Source organism: Chinchilla lanigera, unplaced genomic scaffold, assembly GCF_000276665.1.
Source record: "Chinchilla lanigera isolate Chin_1 unplaced genomic scaffold, ChiLan1.0 scaffold00190, whole genome shotgun sequence".
In the NCBI taxonomy this organism is placed as follows: domain Eukaryota; kingdom Metazoa; phylum Chordata; class Mammalia; order Rodentia; family Chinchillidae; genus Chinchilla; species Chinchilla lanigera.
The window spans coordinates 118,595-139,154 of NW_004955591.1; the positions used below are offsets into that span (position 1 = coordinate 118,595).

The 20,560-nt window shown below is 38.0% G+C and overlaps 1 pseudogene; it reads left to right on the plus strand.

Moving 5' to 3' along the window:
* LOC102004538 overlaps positions 1-20,560 on the plus strand; it is a 118,225-nt pseudogene that overhangs the window by 255 nt on the left and 97,410 nt on the right.

Genomic DNA, 20,560 nt, shown 5'->3' on the forward strand with positions numbered 1-20,560 from the left:
TTGCGCTTGCCAGGCAAGCGCTTTTGCCGCTGAGCTAAATCCCCAGCCCCTTGTTGTTATCTTGAGGCCTGGCTTCCAGCTGATGAGTCTGTGGCCACAGCCGTGGTGCATTTTCACCTTTTATGCTGGCTCTCTCAAGGACCTATCCCTAACCAGCTGCTTGTAATATTTCTCCCTGTATTAGCTATCTATAATATTAATGAAATACTCTTAAATATGAGTGCCTCTGTGGATTTCTTCTCCAGCTCTCATCAGCACTGTGGAAGGAGTCACTTCCGGAGTACAACCCTATGCTGCCTTTGCAGATTATAATAACCAGGGGCTCTCATTGAGGCTGGCACAGCCAGCCTGGTCTGCTGTTTCTCCCTGACGCTGCCAACCCTCTCAAGGCTTACCTTGTGTCAGAGGAGACAGATCCCCTTTTCAGGAGCTGGGCTTAGCCTTTTCAACCGCTTCGTCCTTTTCTCTGCTTTGTACTCAGTTTCTCCGATCTTCCCCAAAGTTTCTAGGTTTGCTCTCAGCTCCCTCCTGGTTCCTGGAGCGCTACTTCTTATTTCCTTCACCAAGTTGTTACTTTTCCAGTTGTCTCAATTCCAAGTCCAAGAGAGGCTGTACTTTGCTGCCAGTTTTTACTTTGCCATTTTTAATCACGCTGACACCTTTTTAGGATCAAATATCCGGCTTCGATTTGTTTGTGCTCCAGCTACCTTGAATGGAATCCACACACCCATCCAACGTGAGAATGTCAGCCTAAGGGGCTGGCACCTCAAGGCCTTCAAGACTGAGGGCTGCCTGGCAAGTGCAAGGTCGTGAGTTCGATTCCCGGTACTGGAAAAAAAACAAAACAAAAAAGACTGAGGGCTGTACCAAATCAAAGGAGAAAGTTGTAACTGGCACTGCAAAATGAAATTTTAAAAGTTCAATTTTTCCTTGCAAGACAAGTGGCTTCTCCACAATTCCCCAGGCTCAGAACATAAATGTCTACTCCCATTTCTCCTGAGCCAGGAAGACTGAGTATGCAGGTGCCAGCACCAGGAAGTGAAGGCCCAGTTCCATTTTCTTAGGCAAAACAGGGGAAAGTTTGGGTCCAGGAAGGGATGAAACAAGCTTGGACATGTCTTATTAGAATACTTAATTTTGGGCCGGTGATATAGCTCAGCGGCACAAGCACCTGCCTGGCAAGTGCAAGGTCTTAAGTTCAATTCCAGGTACCAAAAAATAAATAAATCAATCAATGAAATAAAATAGTATTCTTTGTGTCCTAAAATTTAAGAATAGATTTCAAGACAAAAGGAGGAATTGAGGAGAATGTTTATTAGGAATAATAAGAAGAAAAAGCTCTGGATGGATACCCACCAAGAAGCTAAAGAAGTCCAACATGTTTCCTTTGTCTTGGCCTTGCACAGATAGGCAGAGTATGGGGACTTGTTTCGAAGGACATGAGTTTTAAAAAGTTCAAAAAGAAACTGGTTGTCATATTTCTAATGTTTTCTATTTAATGTTGAAGACAACATCCAGGGATAGGGAGGAGGTATCAACTGATTTAGCAGACCTTTTATTCCCATACCTTCTTCCTTGCAGGAAAGGGCCTTATCTCCTTTTTTTTTCCTCCTTTTTTATTGTAGCTTTTATCCTTCTTGTGTTTATCTTTGCATGTCTGAGCTTAACAAAGTGCTTGATTTAGCTTTTAAAGGCGGGCTGTTTTCCTTTATGAGGCCCTATAATTAGGCTGCTCTGACTGCATTTTCGTGATAATAACTACTGAACTGTGATATTGTTGTCTCTTTTTGGTCCTTCCATCTGCTCTTCCTTGCTATAAAAAATCCTAACACAACTGCACATTGTGAGATGGTGATCTGGGTGGTGAGGCCTCTCCATCACTTCAGAGCTAATTTTGAATAAACCCTCTTCACCTTTTACCAAAACAAATGCCCCCCATGTTTACCAGGTTCTAGGGTTCTAGGGTCTCTTTCTAGAGATTCTGTCTAGGGTCTTCCTGTCTTGAACAAAGAACTGGACAAAAGAAGGGCAAATGATAATGAGGTTTTGCATTCAGACTGCATGTGGGCCAATTAAATACAGCAGAAGTAGTACACTCTGCAGGGTGGGAGTGGACCACTGTGAAAGAGAGAACACAGTGGCCGTGGTGGTGGCCGTCTTTTACATCTCCCACTCCCCAGCGTGATGTCAGGTCTTGGCTGTCCTGTCAAACATCTGCTTCAGTTTTCATGAGAAGACCTGAAGATAGTATTCTCTGATTGGGCTGACATATAGGGCTTTGTAAACTGTTTTTCTGTGCATTTCCTGGCTCTCCATGATTGACAGAGCATGACCACTTCCTCAGTCAGTTTGCCACACCAGAGTTCCCTGCCTCCTTTTCCCCTGAGAGACACAAATCCCCGCCCTACTAAGGGTGTGGTGATCTCTGTCATCATACAGCTACTTCCTGATGAAAGGGCCTGTAGGTCTCACCTACTGTGGATGTGACTACTTACCCGTGCTCAGAGCAAAACTGGAGTGATATTTTTTAAAAAGAAGAGCCTCAGTACTTCCAGAGGTTCACAGGAGTAGCTTTCTTCTTCTGGGTGGCCTTTTTCTTCAGACAGTTCAAGTAGAACTGACATTATAATTGTCAGTCCTCCCCAGGAAATGTTCATCTCCTTTGTAAGGTTCTGACAAAGAAGATGGTCTGAATTTGCCAGGGTTAGTGGGCAAGCTTTGCAGACCTGTCAGGAGGTCACCACTAGTACTAGTCATATGAAAATTTGAGTCACCATTTCTCCTCGTGCCTCAGCCTCCCGAGTGCTGGGATTATAGGTGTGCACCACCACGCCCAGCTACAATACACTTTCAAGAGATCAGAATGGAGACCCCTGGGGGTTCCCTTAGATAGTACTCTTAAGTGAGCAAAGTGGAAGCCAATCCCCCCCAGCTGCCTGGGAAACAATAGCATATGTCTCACATTTGTCATGATGGAGCTGGGAATTTAGCTCAGCGGCATAGCACCTGCCTGGCAAGCGCAGGTTGTGAGTTCGATTCCTGGTACCGGAGAAAAAACCAAAAAAAAAAAGTGATCTATCATGATGATATTTTCTTCAGGCAGTAGAGGTACAAATCTCTTCCGCAGTTCAGAGAAGAGGAAAAAAGCCTTAAAAAATTCTAAGTACAAGGATAACTACTTTTGCATGCTCACAGCCACCTGAGTTGATATTTACTGGCTGTGCCCAGGCATATATTTCTAAATTACCTTAATTTCTGTTAGAAATGAGGAGAGGATCCAACCTGATTCAGAAGAGAAGTGGGAAGGAGTCCCATGTTTCCTAAAATTGGAGGTTTAGCCCTGATCTACAAGGATGATATTTCCTGGTGTCCTTTAAGTCAGTTGAAATAAGTGAATGGCCAACAAATATGCCAGAACCACATGACTGACCCATATGACCAACCAGAATGGCCACTGAACGTGGCGGAAAGGTGGGCTGGGATGAAATAAAGTCATAATAAAGCAATTCAATAAGGATATCCGGAGATGAAAGGCCATCTAGGGGACAAGTGTGGATAAGACTTTGAGCACAAGCAGGCTCCCAAAAGAGTGAGAAGGCTGAACAAAGTATTGGAAAAAACAAAAATGTGAGGTTGAGAAAAGAATGTGAAACTCTAGAAAAAAGAAAGAACAAAACGAGGAATGTGAAACTCTAATGCACACACATAAGACCTGAATGATCCATTCTGTAGCTGGGTTAATAAAAAGCTCTCTGGAAGCTCTTAATTGATTCTTATGCACAATGAGTGATTGAAAACAGGAAAAAGAAGAAAGTAAAAGGGTGATAAACTTAAGACAGATCTGTGGACCTCTTTTACCAGCTGGGAAAAATACTGAGGTTGTGTGCTTCTCTTCCACCCCACAGGGTGAAACACACTAGGAAACTCCCCAGAGCCAGGAGAAAGCTTCCTGAGTGCCCCAGCTTCCACTATGTTTTAGCACTAGCTCCCTGTCTCTCCCCAACAACCAACATCAGCAAAAAAGTTCAAAGATTTGAGCCCTCTGGCAGATGAAAGCCCAAGGTACAGGAATGGGAGAGAAGGGACAAAAATGGGATTGGAGCTTTCATAGGGGGAGGAGGAAAAGAAAAAAAAAGAAAACTTCTCAGCGTGAGTCCATAGATTTCAGAAAGGGAGAAAAAACTGTGCCCAAAAGTGATTTATCTGTTTCTTCTGGCTTTGCCAACATATGTCGTCAGGGTTCTGGAGTCTGGGGACTCCTTCTAGAGATTCTTTGTAGGTTCTTGTCCTGAACAAAGAATTGGACAAAATAAGCAAAAAAAGATACTGAGGTATTACATTTATTAGAGATAGGAAAAGAAACTGCCCTGCAGAGTGAAGTGACCCAATTAGCAGCCGAAAAAGAAGCATGCACTGCAGGGTGAGAGTGTACCACTGTGAAAAAGAGACCACAGTGGCCAAGACTTTAATGGCAGCCATCTTTTGTTCCCCAGTTCTTGGGCTGATGTCAGGTCTAAGCCATCCTATCAAAAACCTGATGGATTTCTCATGAGAAGAACTGAAGATAGCATTTTATGATTGGCCCCAGGTACAGGACTTTAGGAACTGTTTTTCTGGACATTTCTTAGATCTCTGTGATTGACAGGCCACCTATTTGCTCAGCCAGTTTGCCATTCCCTAATCTCCTGCCTTAGTTTGTTTTTTTCTCTTGTTTTTTTTCCTGCCTTAGTTTGATTTGCTTATTGGTAAGCAAACAAACCTAAGCATAGGAACCTAAGTAGCTGGTAACAATAAATTTAACTTGTGCTTTAGAAGGTGTAGTCCGTGGACTTGATCTGCTTTAGCACATAAGTCGAAGCTGCCTGTGTGGGAGGCAATAGGCAATATTGGTCAATAGGCAATATCTTTCAATATTGCGTTCCTAGGTTTCAGTATGTCATATGAGATATTTTATTTTCTGCCTGGATAACTACTCAGGCTAACGCAGGTCTTGATTTTGTGATTTATTGATTTATTTATACATAGGGTCTTGCTCTGTAGTTCAGGTTGGCCTTGAACTCGCTATGTAGCACAGGCTGACCTCAAATTTGTTGCAGTTCTCCTGTCTTGGCCTCCTGAGTGCTAGGATTACAAGTATATGCCACCATACCTGACTAGTTATGTGAATTATAATGGTACAGTGGATTTGAGCTCCTTGTGTAATTAAAGGTAATATTAGTTCTCCAAAGTTGACTTGCAAATTCCTTTTAATTCCAGTATCTTGTGGGTACAGAGGGATCCAAAGTGATATTGCTGTCTATGCTAGAGCTACACTATGTCCAAAAAAAAAAAAAAAGGCCAAAGTACGAGTGGTCAATTTGCAATGTTTTTAGCAGTCTGAATTTATACCCAGATGGTAATGTAAGGAAATTGTTAGAAAACAGGTTTTAAATCAGTTGTCAATTAAAACATCAAGGCTAGGGCTGAAGATTCTGAATAGCCTTTATTAATCTATGTGCTATGAACCCTTTGCCTCCATTTTTGGTTTGTTTGGTGAAGGCTAGCTGATTGGGTTTTAGGTTGTAGGGCTTGTATCAGCTCAACTGGAAGGCATGTGAATCTCATAATTTGTCTTATTTAATTTAAATAATGTATTATTTGGAAAATTTTGTCCTTCAAATTGAATCTAGTGCAAACATTCATAGCAATAAATATAACCAGAACAGCAATCAACAGACTAGTTTAGAGCTGCACTTGGCAGGCTTTTGTTGCTGATGGGGTAGAAGTTGAGGCTCAAATGGGTCCTCTTTCAGATGACTGGCTGCCTGGCCCAGGGGATAATTCATAGCTAATGGGTTCTACAAGGTGATGTGGTCGTGATATGGTTTCAGCTCTCATGGGATGGAGAAAGACAGGTTTATAAAGACAAAAAGAAGGGCTGGGGATTTAGCTCAGCGGCACAGCGCCTGCCTGGCAAATGCAAGGTCGTGAGTTTGATTCCCAGTACCAGAAAAAAAAAAAAAACAGAAAGAAGACTTAATAAAATGTCTCATCTACAATAAGACCTTATATACATAGAAGTAAGACATATCTCCCTTTTAATAATGGGACATGTGATGGGAAAGTTCTTAAAGTTGGTGTGAGGCATGATTTAGCCAAAAGATTTTGAAGTAAAAGATTTTAAGCCTTGAAGCTAGATGGAAACCCATTGAAAGAGCCATTTGCCTGGCTTGGATTTGGATGGAAGTAATTTGAGGAGATACTTCAGTCTCTCAATTTAACCAGCTATCTGGGACTTAAAAGGGACAAGAAATCTCTACTGACTGCCTTCTCAAGAGCTCAGCAATAGCTAGTTGTGGTGCTGCATGCCTGAAATCCCAGCACTCAAGAGGCTGAGGCAGGAGAATCACTGTGAGGTCAAGGCCAGCCTGAACTACATAGCAAGGTCTTGTCTCAAAAAGAAACAAAACAGCTCAACCCTGTGTACCAAGAGGAATGAAATGTGCGACTGTGTCACTATCAGTAATCACTGTAGCTCCAGGGAGGGTAAGAAGTATCCTGGCAAGGCTTAGTATCCAGGCTTCAGAAAATGTAGATGCTTCTGTGATTTTGCTTTGTATTTTGGGTATCTGTGAGGCATTCAGTCCAGTCTATTTGTTTCGGTTATTTAATGCTTATACATTAATTTACATTAGTCCTATAATGATTACATAAATAATATTTTGCATATAAATTATGCATAATTGTAATTAATGTATAACATATGAAGTATATGAACGTGTATTATTTATATATAGTCACCTTACTTTCCTTGTCACCTGGACAAAGCACTTGACACTCACATCTTAAAGGATGAGAGGTTTATTTTGGCTCACATTTTAGACCATGGTCACCTGGCTCCAAAGAATAAACAGCATGGCAGAGGAGAAGCTGCTGATTTCATGGTGGGTGGGAATCAGAGATGAAGGGAGAAGCCAGGGAGGGAGCTATACTCTTCCAGGCCACACCCCCACTCTGACCACGTCTCACCTCCTTATTTAGCTATAAATTCATCAGTGCGTTAATCCACCAATGAGTATAGTGCCTCCGTGAGCAAATCACCTCCCAAAATAATGCATATGAGTGCATGGAGATTTGGGAGGACATCTAGATATGAACCATAACAACAGTAATATGCGAAAATATAAATTATTGTATATAATACCCATGCATTATGTAATATAATACACAATACAGTGTACTGTAGAATATGCGATATATTTCAATATTTAATGTATGTTACCTAATTACTAATAATACAATTACATTATCTTCTATGTAATAAAATGTTATGTAATATTACATCATTCATACATCTTCCATATAAAAATATTTTATGCAAATACATGTTATATGTAATATATAACAATTATATGTATGTATGATTATATATCATGTGATTATTTCACTATATACTAAATGTAGTAACTAATATAATAATGTACAATGTAAAGTGCTTCAAGTTACATATACATATTTTGGTGGTACTTAGGTCTTAAGCGAAAGCTTTTTCAGTGAGCTACATCTCTTATCACTTTTTATATTTTTAAATTTTGAGTCAAGGTCATAATTCACTAAATTGCTGACATTGTGTTCAAACTCAGAATCTTCCCACTTCAGCCAACCAGTGTGGTAGGATTACAGGTGTGTTGCAGCATATCAGACTATATACTTTTATCATCACATATGCTGTATGTTTTACACGTAAGCATGATATATATTAAAAAGTATATATTTCACATGCAATGTTAAACAGTATATGTAATATGTGTTAAATAATAAGATATGCAAAATATATGGTATATAATTGGGTGTGTTATATTGCATTTTCATGTATAATATATAATTATATAATTACATGATAATATGATATTTAGTTGTGCAAATTATGATTTAGGATATATTTTTAAAATTTATTACAGGGGGCTGGGGATTTAGCTCAGCAGCATAGTGCCTGCCTGGCAAGCACAAGATCGTGAGTTCAATTCCTGGTACCAAAAGAAAAACCAAAAAATAAATAAATTAATTAATTAAATAAATAAAAAATAAAATTTATTATATAAAATTACATATCTATAATATACACTTATCTATAACTATTACCAAGACATATTAATAAACTATAATTGTAGATTATATAGAATACCATGACATTTACATAGCTTTTAATATTTGTATAATATAAACATAATTATATAATTATTACACATAATGCAGTACCTAGTTATATACTGTTTATATCTTGTTACATATAATATACAATTATGCATATTATATGCAGTACACATTATTATACATAGTTTCTAATATCAAATTTTATATATAATTGTATTTTTATAAATGTTATAACATGTTACCTATGATACAATGTAATATACCACATATAATTTAGCTAATATTTAATGTACAAGCTTTATGACATAGAATATGTATTTTTCTATAGAATTGATAATATACTATATGGTTATATAAATGCAATGTAATTATAATCATGTAATTATAAAGGACATTATGTCATATAGATACAATATTTATATATTATTTATAATTGTATAGTATACAAATATTTGGGATTATATCTTTTATATACTATTGTAAGTTATAAATGTCACACTTATATATTATACATGATGATTACATTATTACATATAATAATGGAAAATATATCATTATTTTTAGATAGCTCCATACACAAACATTGAAACTATATTACAGTTCATATTATATATATTTTACTATATTTAACATTTTATAGCCTCCCAAAGCCTCATTCATTCCTAGGTGGGGATTTGGGAGGTGTCTGGATCATGGGTATGTGATGCTGAGATTAAAGGTGTGTGGTAGTACATTAGTCCACTAATTGTTTTAGCATAGTTCTGGGTGTAGATAATGGGAAGGCCCACCCATGTGTGGGTGGCACCATCCAATCAGCTTGTAGCCTGGATGGGCTAAAAGCCCAGAAGTCTCACTGCTAGGCTACTTGCTGCCTGCTTTGCCCATGGGCTGTTTCTCCTCTGCCGTGCCCCCTGCCATGCCACACTGCCTTGGAGTCAGCCAACTATGGACTACAATCTCTACAAACTGTGAGCTAGTATAAACTTCTCCTTCTTTAACTTGTGGATATCAGGTATTTTGTCTCAGCAATGAGAAAAGCAACTAAGACAATATTATATTAATACATAGATATAATATTCAATACATATATTACTACGTTATATATAATATGTAAAATATACATCATACATAATTAAAGTAATATGTGAATTATAACAGCCCATGTGACATATTGAATATTTATATGTAGCTACATACCTAATTATATTCAATAAATATTATTGTGTATTGATTATATGTTATATGTAATCTATATAAAATTTACATGAATGAAGATTATACATGAAGATCATACATACCAGTATTGCAATATAATTATCATAGTTATGTAAATTATGGACTAAAGCTAAATACTAATCAAATATTGCATATCATATTCATGTATCACTATATATGGCATATAATAATGATGTTTAATACCATATTATATATACTTCTTTTTCTAATACTGGGGAGTAAACCCAGCACCTCAGATATTCTGGGCAAGAGCTCAACCAGTGAATTACCTTCCCAGGCCTTGTATTTTTTTTTTTGAGATAGGGTCTCACTATGTACTTTACACTGGCCTTGAATTCACTATGTAGACCAGTCAAATCTCCTGAGTACTGAGATTACAGGATGGGTTACCATGCCCAGCTCTATCATTATTATTATTATTATTATTATTTATTTTTGGTACTAAGAATTGAACTCAGGACCTTGCACTTGCCAGGCAGGTACTTGTACCACTGAGCTATATCCCTGGCCCTGAGCTCTATTATTTTGTTTTGAGATAGAGTCACAAAATTTCTCAGTCCATGTTCAAACATGTGATTCTATTGTCTCAGTTTCCCAGATAGCTAAGATTACAGCTGCCACCATGCCTAGCTCATATCAATACTTTTATAACTGTATAGCATATAACATACATGATATAAACACATCGCATATAATATATCACATATATCACATATATTACACATAATATATAAACTATATAGTACATAAAATATGTAATCATATAATGTGTACTATAATATATAAATGTTTCTATATTACATATAATATATAAGCATATATGTAATATATCACATATATAAAAATTTACACACACAATATTGTACTACACAAAGTTGGTACACATATATTACAAAATTATATTTGATTATTTTGATATATATTTATATATTAAACTATTATAATATAAAATAATATATACCTGCTATTCCTTATATACTGTTCTATATAGTGCATGTAAAATTATACAATAAAACATTACACCATATGATATAGTATATATATAATTATCTGCTTATATAAAATATGTTATATATAACTATATAATATGCTTTTTATAGAATCACATAAAATGTATATTATATGTGGTATATAATTATTGTATATTGTATATAATATATAATTATTCTACTATATATTCTACTGTATATTGTATATAATTATTCTACTATAATAATATGTATATTAGAATTATATACTATATCTTTTAATGAAATTATATAAGACACATTGTAATGCAGAATATACAAATGATATAAAATTACACACTTATGATCTAAAACATTTATATATAAACTTTACAGAACATAAAGTACTCCCATGTTTTATACATAATGGGTTCAATCATCAGCAGTATAATAAATAAATAAATATTGTCAATTTAATATGTAAGCAAGCTGTATAATGTTTAAAATATGTAGTATGCAATAATTGTGATAGCTGATAAATGACATTACATGCAAAGTATAAATCATATTTAACTTTGTGTGCTACATAGTACATATTTATTAGAATTATCTAATTATGTATAATAACTTATACAATGATTGTTATACTATGTTTTTAAATGTAGCTATTCTATTTATATCTGTGTATAACTGTATCTTACATATGAAGTCATCTTACATAAATTTCATCAAATATAAACTATGGATGTAAATTGCATGTGATATTTGTGTGTCATATTTCATTACACATTAGACCTAATAGTATCTATTATGTCGATTGCATATTTATATTTATATATTATATATTTTATGTAGTATATTTAAAATAGATAATATATAATACTTTATAAATTCATATATAAATTAATTTACATTGTAATGTTATTTATTTATTCATTTATTTTTGTCTTTTTCAGACAGGGTCTCACTATGCAGTTCAGGCTGGCCTTGAGCTCACACTGTAGCCCAGGCTGGTCTCCAACTTGCAATGATCCTCCTGCCTCAGCCTCCTGAGTGCTGGGATTACAGGTGTGCACCACCATGCCTGGCCCTGTAATGTTATTTATATATAAACATTCTATAATATATAATAGACACTTGACATTTTGCTTCTAATATATGTAATGGAAAAATATAATACATCAAAATTACATGTAATACATATCTTTTATTTGAGGCAGTCTTGCTATGTAGTTCAAGCTAGCCTTGAAGTCACTATGTAGCTCAGGCTGGATTCAAACTCAAAGATCCTCCTGCCTCAGTCTCCTGAGCGCTTGGATTATAGGCATGTGACACCACACCCAGCTACATACTGTATATTTTATATTTTACATATTTTTTCATTCAGAGGGCTCAGGATGTAGCTTAGAGGTAGAGCATTTGCCTAGGGGCCTAATGTGCATTAGGCTGTGGGTTCATTCTCCAGCACTGGAAGGAAGGAAGGAAGGAAGGAAGGAAGGAAGGAAGGAAGGAAGGAAGGAAGGGAGGGAGGGAGGGAGGGAGGGAGGGAAGGAAGGAAGGAAGGAAGGAAGGAGAAAGAAAGAAAGAAAGAAAAAGAAAGAAAGAAAGAAAGAAGAAAGAAAGGAAAGAAAGAAAGAAAGAAAGAAAGAAAGAAAGAAAGAAAGAAAGAAAGAAAAAGAAAGAAAGAAAGAAAGAAAGAAAGAAGAAAGAAAAAAGAAAGGGCTATGCTTTTGAATCCATCAATAAGCACTTTTGTTTTCTTGCATGTTGAGAAATTGTACAGTGGCTATATACTTCAAAATTGTACAATGGGTGGATATAAAGCATGGATATATGTGCTCATGAGTTCTTCTGATCTGTCATCCAAAATAATAAATTTCAAGGGGCTGGGGATTTAGCTCAGCGGCAAAAAGTGCCTGCCTGGCAAGCGCAAGGTCGTGAGTTCAGTTCCCGGTACCGGAGAAAAACCAAAACCAAAATATAAATAAATAAATAAATTTCACAGTTTTCACAGTTTTTTTTCCAGTTTTCCACCCCAGTTTTTCTGTGTGTTGTTTAGACATAGGTTCTCACTTTGTAGTTCAGGCTGACCTTTTTAACTCACAGTGCTGCCCAGCCTGGCTTTGAACTCAAGTACTGGAATTATTGGAGTGCACCACTATACAGAGCTCTCTATCAAATAAAAATGACTGCTATATATGAATGAGATTGTAGTAACAAAATATTTTTTTCATTAAGAGCAAAAAGAAGTGTTTATGTTTTGAAAAAAATGACTGCTGCACAATGGGAATGAATATACTGAAGAGATAAACATGTTTGGATACAGAAAGCTATAGAAAGTTTGTAGAAAGAGAAACTAAATAGAAAAAAATTGTAAAATTTTCCAAATCTGGGGCATGTTTGATGTGATTACTCATAGAGTTTTCAAAATAGTGGTAGAAAGCCGGGCATGGTGGCGCATGCCTGTCCCAGCACTCGGGAGGCTGAGGCAGGAGGATCACTGTGAGTTTGAGGCCCGCCTGGGCTACAAAGTGAGCTCAAGGCCAGCCTGAACTGCACAGTGATACCCTGTCTCAAAAAAAAAAAAAAAAAAAGACAGACAAAATCAAATATTATATTCCAACAAACTTAGAGTATTATTTGTTCTCTATGAAAATGACAAGTGTTCTCAGCGTATTGGTCTGATTTTATTTTGAATATTTCTTCTCTTTTCTTTTTTCTTCTCTTTTCTTTTCTTTTTCTTTTCTTGAGACAGGGTCTCACTGTGTAGTTCAGGCTGGCATTGATCTCTGTGGAGCCCTGGCTGGCTTCACACTTGCAGCATTCCTCCTGCCTCAGCTGGAATTACAGGTCTGTGCACCTGTAAAGGACAAAAATCATAATGCTACTACCTAACAATTCAATAGTACTTCACCATTTTACAAAGCACTTTCATACAATACTATCTCATTTGATCTTGGAAAACATGACAATCAGTATTATGCCCAGTTTACAGTTGATGAACCAGATTTGTTGGTTGAAACATCTTTTGGCCTACCCTTCCTATGAAAAGAAATTACAATTGAGTCATGGTGCAGCAAAAGCAACAAACAACAGCAGCAAGCCTTCCTATCCCTTTTATTCCACCCAGGCAATGAGCTTTCGGGGTGGTGACACCAACACCCAGAGTGGGGATTCCCATTTTTCAGCCCAACACTATGCTAAACCAATTTAGTTACTATTCACTGTTAATCCCAATATCACACACCATAGATCCAGGCAGCTCCAAAAAGCCTCACCTATGACTGCAATAGGTTTTGAAGAGACATCTAGATATAAGCCATAACACTGCACCCCTGGCCCCCCAAACACTCATGCACATCCCTTTATAAAAAAAGAATTTAGTCCATCTCTAAGAGTTCCCAAATCCCTGACAGTTTCACCATTGCTGAAATGTACAACTCCAAAGTCTCCTCTGAGGTTTAAGGCAAACTCTTAATTATAAGCCCCTATACAAATGAAAAGAAAGTTAAATACTTCCAAAACACAATGGTACAAGATAAACATTCCTAAACCAAAAGGTACAAATAGGAGCATAGAAAGGAATTGGACCCAAGCAAGTCCAAAATCCAGCAGGGCAAACATTAAATCCCATAGTTCAACGTCCAGGATCTGAGGCAAGATGTGAACTCCAGTGAGCTTGGGTGTCTCTGCCCTATGGCATTACATGTGGTAGTAGCTCCCATGGTTTCTCTCTTGGGTTAGCTTGGCTCACACCTTGCAGCTTTCCTCAGATGATCCATGTTCCTGGCTTTTCCAACCCCTGGCCTTCACTGAACCTTTGGCTTCACACAGCTTCATAAACTGCCCTCTCAGGCACACTGTCTGCCCTCTCAGGCCTTCTGAAATCTGGGTGGAAGCCTTTCTCACCCCACAACTCTTGCATTCAGCATTCAATTAAAACCAGCACCATGTGAATGATGCCAAGGTGTGCCAGAAACTGGAGCATTAGCCATGCTTTCTTGCTTCTTGGCTGTAAAAGTTGAGGGCCTGAATTGTTGAGCATTGTTGTCTTGGTTACTTTTCTCTCATTGCTGAGACAAAATACCCAATGCCCAAAATGAAGAAAGGAAAGGTTTATTTAGCTCAGTTTGTGGAGGTTTCAGTCTATAATCAGCTGGCTTCAAGGCAGGGTGGCAGGGCACAGGGGCAACACTTCAAGGTGGCACAAGATAGCAAAAGCAGCAAGAGCAGAAAGTGGGGGAACAAGCCCCTTTTCCTCCCTTATATTGTAGGCAGGCTCCCCCGACCCAGGGGTGTGCAGCATTCACACCATCTCCATGCCCTTCTCTTGCACAAGCTCAGGATGAATACAGAGTAAGCACCCTAGCTCCCTGCTGAATCACATAGTTCACCTTCTAAACTTCTCACAGTGAACAGCATCCCAGAGTGGTAAGGGCGTGTCCTTTCCACCCCAGGATGTGGAACTGCTGAGTCACTTAGCCAAGCCTCCAGACTCCTCAAGTTGGCACAATGTATCAACCATAACAACTGTGAGCCCAATCCTGCAGAAGAAATTCTCTAGGTTGCCAACATTGCGGAACATAGTACTCTGGGACTGTCTTCTCAAATCAAAGTCTGCCACATTTGCAACTTTGAGGCTGCACAGGCTGGATTCCTGCTTTTTTTTCAAATGTTCTCAGGCCATCTTTTCTATTGTCTTGTTCCTTTCCAGCAAACATGTTCTCCTCTGCTCCATCTTTGCAGGTAGCAACTTTACTGTAGTTTTCTTTTTGACAAAATGAAAAACTTTTTACATCGTTCTGCATATACAGCATATCTTTTTGTGTCTTCTTCCCCTCCCCTTCACCTCATATTTTATCCTCAGATGTATGTATTTTTAGTTTCCAGTGTATATAGGATGTGTTACAACGTAAAGTAATAGTTGTTTATTTGACCAGTGTTTCCTTCCCTTCCCTTTGCTTCCCTTGCCTTCCCTTCCCTTCCCTTGCCTTCCCTTCCCTTCCTTTCGTTTCCCTTCCCTTCCTTTCGTTTCCCTTCCCTTCGCTTCCCTTTCCTTCGCTTCCCTTGCCTTCCCTTGCCTTCCCTTGCCTTCCCTTCCCTTCGCTTCCCTTCCCTTCGTTTCCCTTGCCTTCCCTTGCCTTCCCCTGCCCTGCCTTGCCCTGCCCTGCCCTGCCCTTCTGTTTGAGACAGAGTCTCACTTTGTAGTTCAGGTTGGCCTGAATTCACTATGTAACTCAGACTAGCCTCAAACTCACAGTGATACTCCTGGCTTAAAGCCTTCTGGTTGCTGGTATTATAGGCAGGTGCTACCAGTCCTGGCTTAATAATAATCTTTTTATTGTCTTTTTGAGACTGAGTCTCATTATGCAGTTCAGGCTGGCCTTGAGCTCACTTTGTACCTGGGCTTGCCTGGAACTTTTGTTGTTGTTGTTGTTGTTTGTTTTTTTTTCTTTTGGTACAGGGAATTGAACTCATGACCTCAGGCTTGCCTCGAACTTTGAATGATTCTCCTGCCTCAGCCTCCTGAGTGCTGGGATTACAGGTGTGCATCACCACGCCTGGCTAATAATAATCTTTAAGTCTTAAAATTCAGGGCTTTTGTCTTGTTGTGTTTTGTGTGTGTGTGTGTGTGTGTGTCCACGTGCATGTCTGTTTTCTGAGCATAGTGGCACATGCCTGTAATCTCAGCACTTGGGAGGCTGAAGCAGGAATATTGATGTGAGTTTGAGGCCAGCCTGAACTACGTAGTGAGTTTGTCTAGCCTGAACTACATAGCAAGACCCTGTCTCACAAAATGAACAAGCAAGCAAACACACCAAGAAACACGCCACTCAGTTAATTTTAAGTAACCAAAAGTCTAACAGTAAAGAATTACCATAAGAAATTATCTTGATAAAACACAAAACCTTTGGGGGCTCAAGTTTTTGTAAGTTGAACCAATAACATTTTAATATCTTAAGAAAACCTTGCTGTTTTATACATAGAAAACCCTTAACTTTTTAACTGTAACCAAATTAATTACATATAATAATTTTAAAATAACATTTGTTGGGGTGGAGCACAAGAAAACTGGAAGAAAATAGAAGCCATTTGTGAATGGAGAAAACTAAAGCAAATTGGTTTATTTCTTTTTTAAAGCAAATTGGTTTAGAAAGCTGTTTTTTATTTTTTATTTTTTATTTTTTTAGAAAGCTGTTTTTTCAGCCACAGAAGGGAGTTTTATCTGGTAGTTCCTCAGAAAAGGAAAATTTAAATACTATTTTAATATAGAATTATACATTAGAATTTTAACTCTTGATTTGTTCCCAAATACTCTCAAGATTGCTTTCCTGAGTAAAAGTGGTTTACAGAGACTGGCAGCTTCTGCTTGATTATTGTACTCAGCAAAAGTTGAGCTGAATAACAGACCTTCTCTGTGGTTTATTACAGAAGTGAAGTTGGAGTAATTTAAAAGAAATTTTGTTTTATATGTTAACTTATATCTGACTAGACATGGTCCAACAATGCTTCCTCCTAATTCTCTGAAAGACTTGGATCCATGCTATGTGGGTAATAACTTCTGCAACTCTGGAATGATATAGTCAGGAGACCCTGATGTGGGATGAGTATATCACCCAGTAGTCTGTAAATCTTTCTAAATTTTCTGAATTTTGCTATTTTAAGTGTCTACAATGATTAAAATTCCCTTTACAGCCTTCCAAGTGAATTCAACTATGGACATTCTTATCCAGAACATGCATCCACTGATGACATGAGAATTGGCTAGACAATAATTATGTGGGTCAGTGTGCAACTAGTACCACAAAATGGAACTTTAAAAGAGTTTTTTTTTCTTTAGAAACAAGTGGCTTCTCCAAACTTTCTTAGGTCTAGGGCATAAATGGCTTCACCCACCTCTCCTCAGCCCAAATGAATGGTTGGAATATAAAGACACTAGTACCAAGAGGTCAAAGTCCAGTTTTATTTCCATAGGGAAGGAAAGGAAAGACCTGTGTCCAGGAAAGGATAAAATAAGCCTGCACTGTCTATTATCTCTTTTTATTCCTTTCCACACTGTGCCTTGCTATAAAAGACTCTAACATACTTGTACATTGTGAGAAGATTGTTGGGATAATGAGGTCCCTCCATCCTTTTGGAGCTAGTGTTGAATAAATCCTTTTTACTTTCTTACAAAAATAAATGGTCTCCTTTGATTTGGTCAGCAGAGAACAAATAAACCTTAGTGAAAGTAAATGTTCATGTTCCAAAACCCATAAAACATTTCAAAGATTTTTCAAGTTCATTGTCTTTCAGTGCATGTATTATAGATAGCTAAGTGAGGTAGAAACATTCTAGGCAGTCAAACAGAGCTATACCCTTGAGGAAATCAGTGCAAAAAATGAGAACATATCAGAACAATGGCTGGAGACGTATCTGAAAAAGATTACAATCACAATGGAAAGATTTACATACTTCCTTAATGGATAAATGGGAGTATAAGGGTAGCAATACCACCCTTTTAAGATTTCCCGTATCTCACTAGGGATGGACCACCTGCTCCCACCAAGACTAAGACTAAGAGAGAGACTAAGGCTAAGACTAAGACTATGACTACAGATTATAGACCAAGGTTAATGATGTCATCCATATGCCCTTACTACTACTGGATCAATATTACCTGGGTGTCTTTATGTGTAATCCTATTGATTGATCATAATTTTGTACTGACTTCTTGATTTTGGTCTATAAAGCTGGGTCAGGCTAAGCAAAAGGATAATCATGAGGTCAAGGTCAGTTTGGACTACACGGTAAGTTTAAGGCCAGCCTGAATGAAATAGCAAGACTTTGTCTGTAAGTAAATAAATAAATAAATAAATAAATAATATTTTAAAGTCAATAATTTGAATGAGGAGAACTTATTTAATGTTCTACTAACAGGTTTGTTTTTTTAAATCTAAATATCTTTTGTTGTAAAGCGTTAATAGCAGCCGGGCGTGGTGGTGCGTGCCTGTAATCCCAGCACTCGGGAGGCTGAGGCAGGAGGATCATTGCGAGTTTGAGGCTAGCCTGGGCTACAACATGAGCTCAAGGCCAGCCTGAACTGCATAATTAGACCCTGTATCAAAAAGACCAAAAAAAAAGTTAATAGCTATGCCTTAACTAGTCTGTGAATGAATTTTATATGGCTAATACTAGTAATTTTAAGAGATGCTAAAAAGGCTTGCTTAATTCTCTGGAATAGATAAACTGCTATTAGTTTACTGTCTAGTTTTTGCTGAAGTATTTAAAGTTTTGCTTTTTCTTTACTTTTTAATCTGTTGCCACAGGAAAACATTGCAAAGCTCAGAAATATAGATTTTGAGTTTCTCTCAAATATGTTGTGGCTTCTTTTCTGGATAATTTGAAATACTTATGTCTATATATGACATTTACAGTTTAGGACACTAATATGATTAATAATTTGATTATTAAAACTCTTCATAAACTATGCATAGAATGACATTATTTTGCAATGATCTAAAATTTATGTTTTTAAAATAAATTTATTGTATATCTTAAAACTTTTAAGGAAAAATTCTTTGATCAAAAACAGTTTGTTCCAAGAAAAATATTTAAATAGACATAGATTAAAAATGTAATACACAGGTATAATGTTAGCTTTCATGTTTAACATAACAAGATTTCTTAAAATATTAATGTGTTCTTGGTAATGTGCAACAAAACTAACTTGTGAGGTGTAAATTTTTATAATTTTTTTGCTATGTATTGTCTTTTGTTAGGTTTTCATTATTTATAAAAATTACGTATTAGCTCACTAGGCTTTCCTTATGTATCTGTTTAAAATTTTTGTTTTACAAATCTGGCCAAAAGACAATAAAGAAAAGAGTTTGGTGCCTAAGTGTCAAGAATCACTGAGAGATCTGGGGATATAGCTCAGTGGCACAAGTGCCTGCCTGGCAAGTGCAAGGTCCTGAGTTCAATTCCTGGTACCAAAAAAAAAAAAAAAGAATCAGCGAGATACTTGTTTAGTGGAAGAAAGCTCAGTAAATTTGTCAGGAGAGTCTTGGGCCATAGTATGGATCATCATCTGAAGACCCGAATGAATAAATTTTAAAGGGTTAAAGGGAAAGAGCCCAAATATGAGAAGGAGCAGGTCAGAGTATTTCCTGGTCTGTCTTAAAAAGTGAGCATCTGACATGAATACACACTTCTCAGATGAAGAATTACAAATGGCAAATAAATATATGAAAAAATGTTCAACATCATCGTTCATTCAACAGATACAAATTAAAATAACACTGAGATTCCATCTCACTTCTGAAAGAATGGCTATCATCAAGAAATCAACCAATAACAAATGCTGGCAGGGCTGTGGGGAAAACAGAACCTTTCTCCATTGCTGGTGGGAGTGTAGACTGGTTCAGCCACGGTGGAACTCAGGGGGGGAGATTCCTCAGAAAACTAGGAATATAGGTCTGCCTGGGCTGGGCTGAATCCTGGGCATCTTCAGGAAGTCTGATGAGTTGCTGCTGTGCCTCCCTGATCAGTGTGCAAGGCAGGTGGAATCTCGGGCACCCTCTGGGGCCTCGGTGGCTACTCGCCACACCCATAGTGTGCCTGCCAGGGCTGGGCTGAATCCTGGACATCTACAGGAAGCCCAGTGAGTCACCACTACGCTTCCCTGACCAGTGTGCAAGGCAGGCGGAACCCCGGGGACCCTCTGGGGCTTCAGTGGCTACTCACCACACCCATAGTGTGTCTGCTGAGGCTGGGCTGAATCCCAGACATCTTCAGGAAGCCTTGGGAGTCACTGCTACAACTACCTGACCAGCATGCAAGGCAGGCAGAGCCCCAGGCACCCTCTGGGGTCTTGGTGACTACTCCCTGCACACATAGTGTTTCTGCAGGTGCTGGGCCAAATGTCAGACATCTTTAGGAACCCTGGTGAGCCACTCTGGTGCCTCCCCTATTAGTGTGTGAGGCATGTGGAGTCCCGGACAACTTCGGGGGCCTTGGTGCTCTCTGCCAGAACAACTTGCACCCCCCTCGGAGCTCAGCTGAAACCTGGACAGAGTCAGTGGCCTCGAGGAGTCCACCCTCACCCCTCCCCTGCCACTGTAGGAAGGAGGGTCTGTCCTAGGCAATATCTGAAGCCTCGGTAAAGATGACCTAAAGCGGAGGCCGAGGATATAGCTCAGCGACACAGCTCCTGCCTGGCAAGCCCAAGGTCCTGAGTTCGATTCCCCGATACAAAAAAAAAA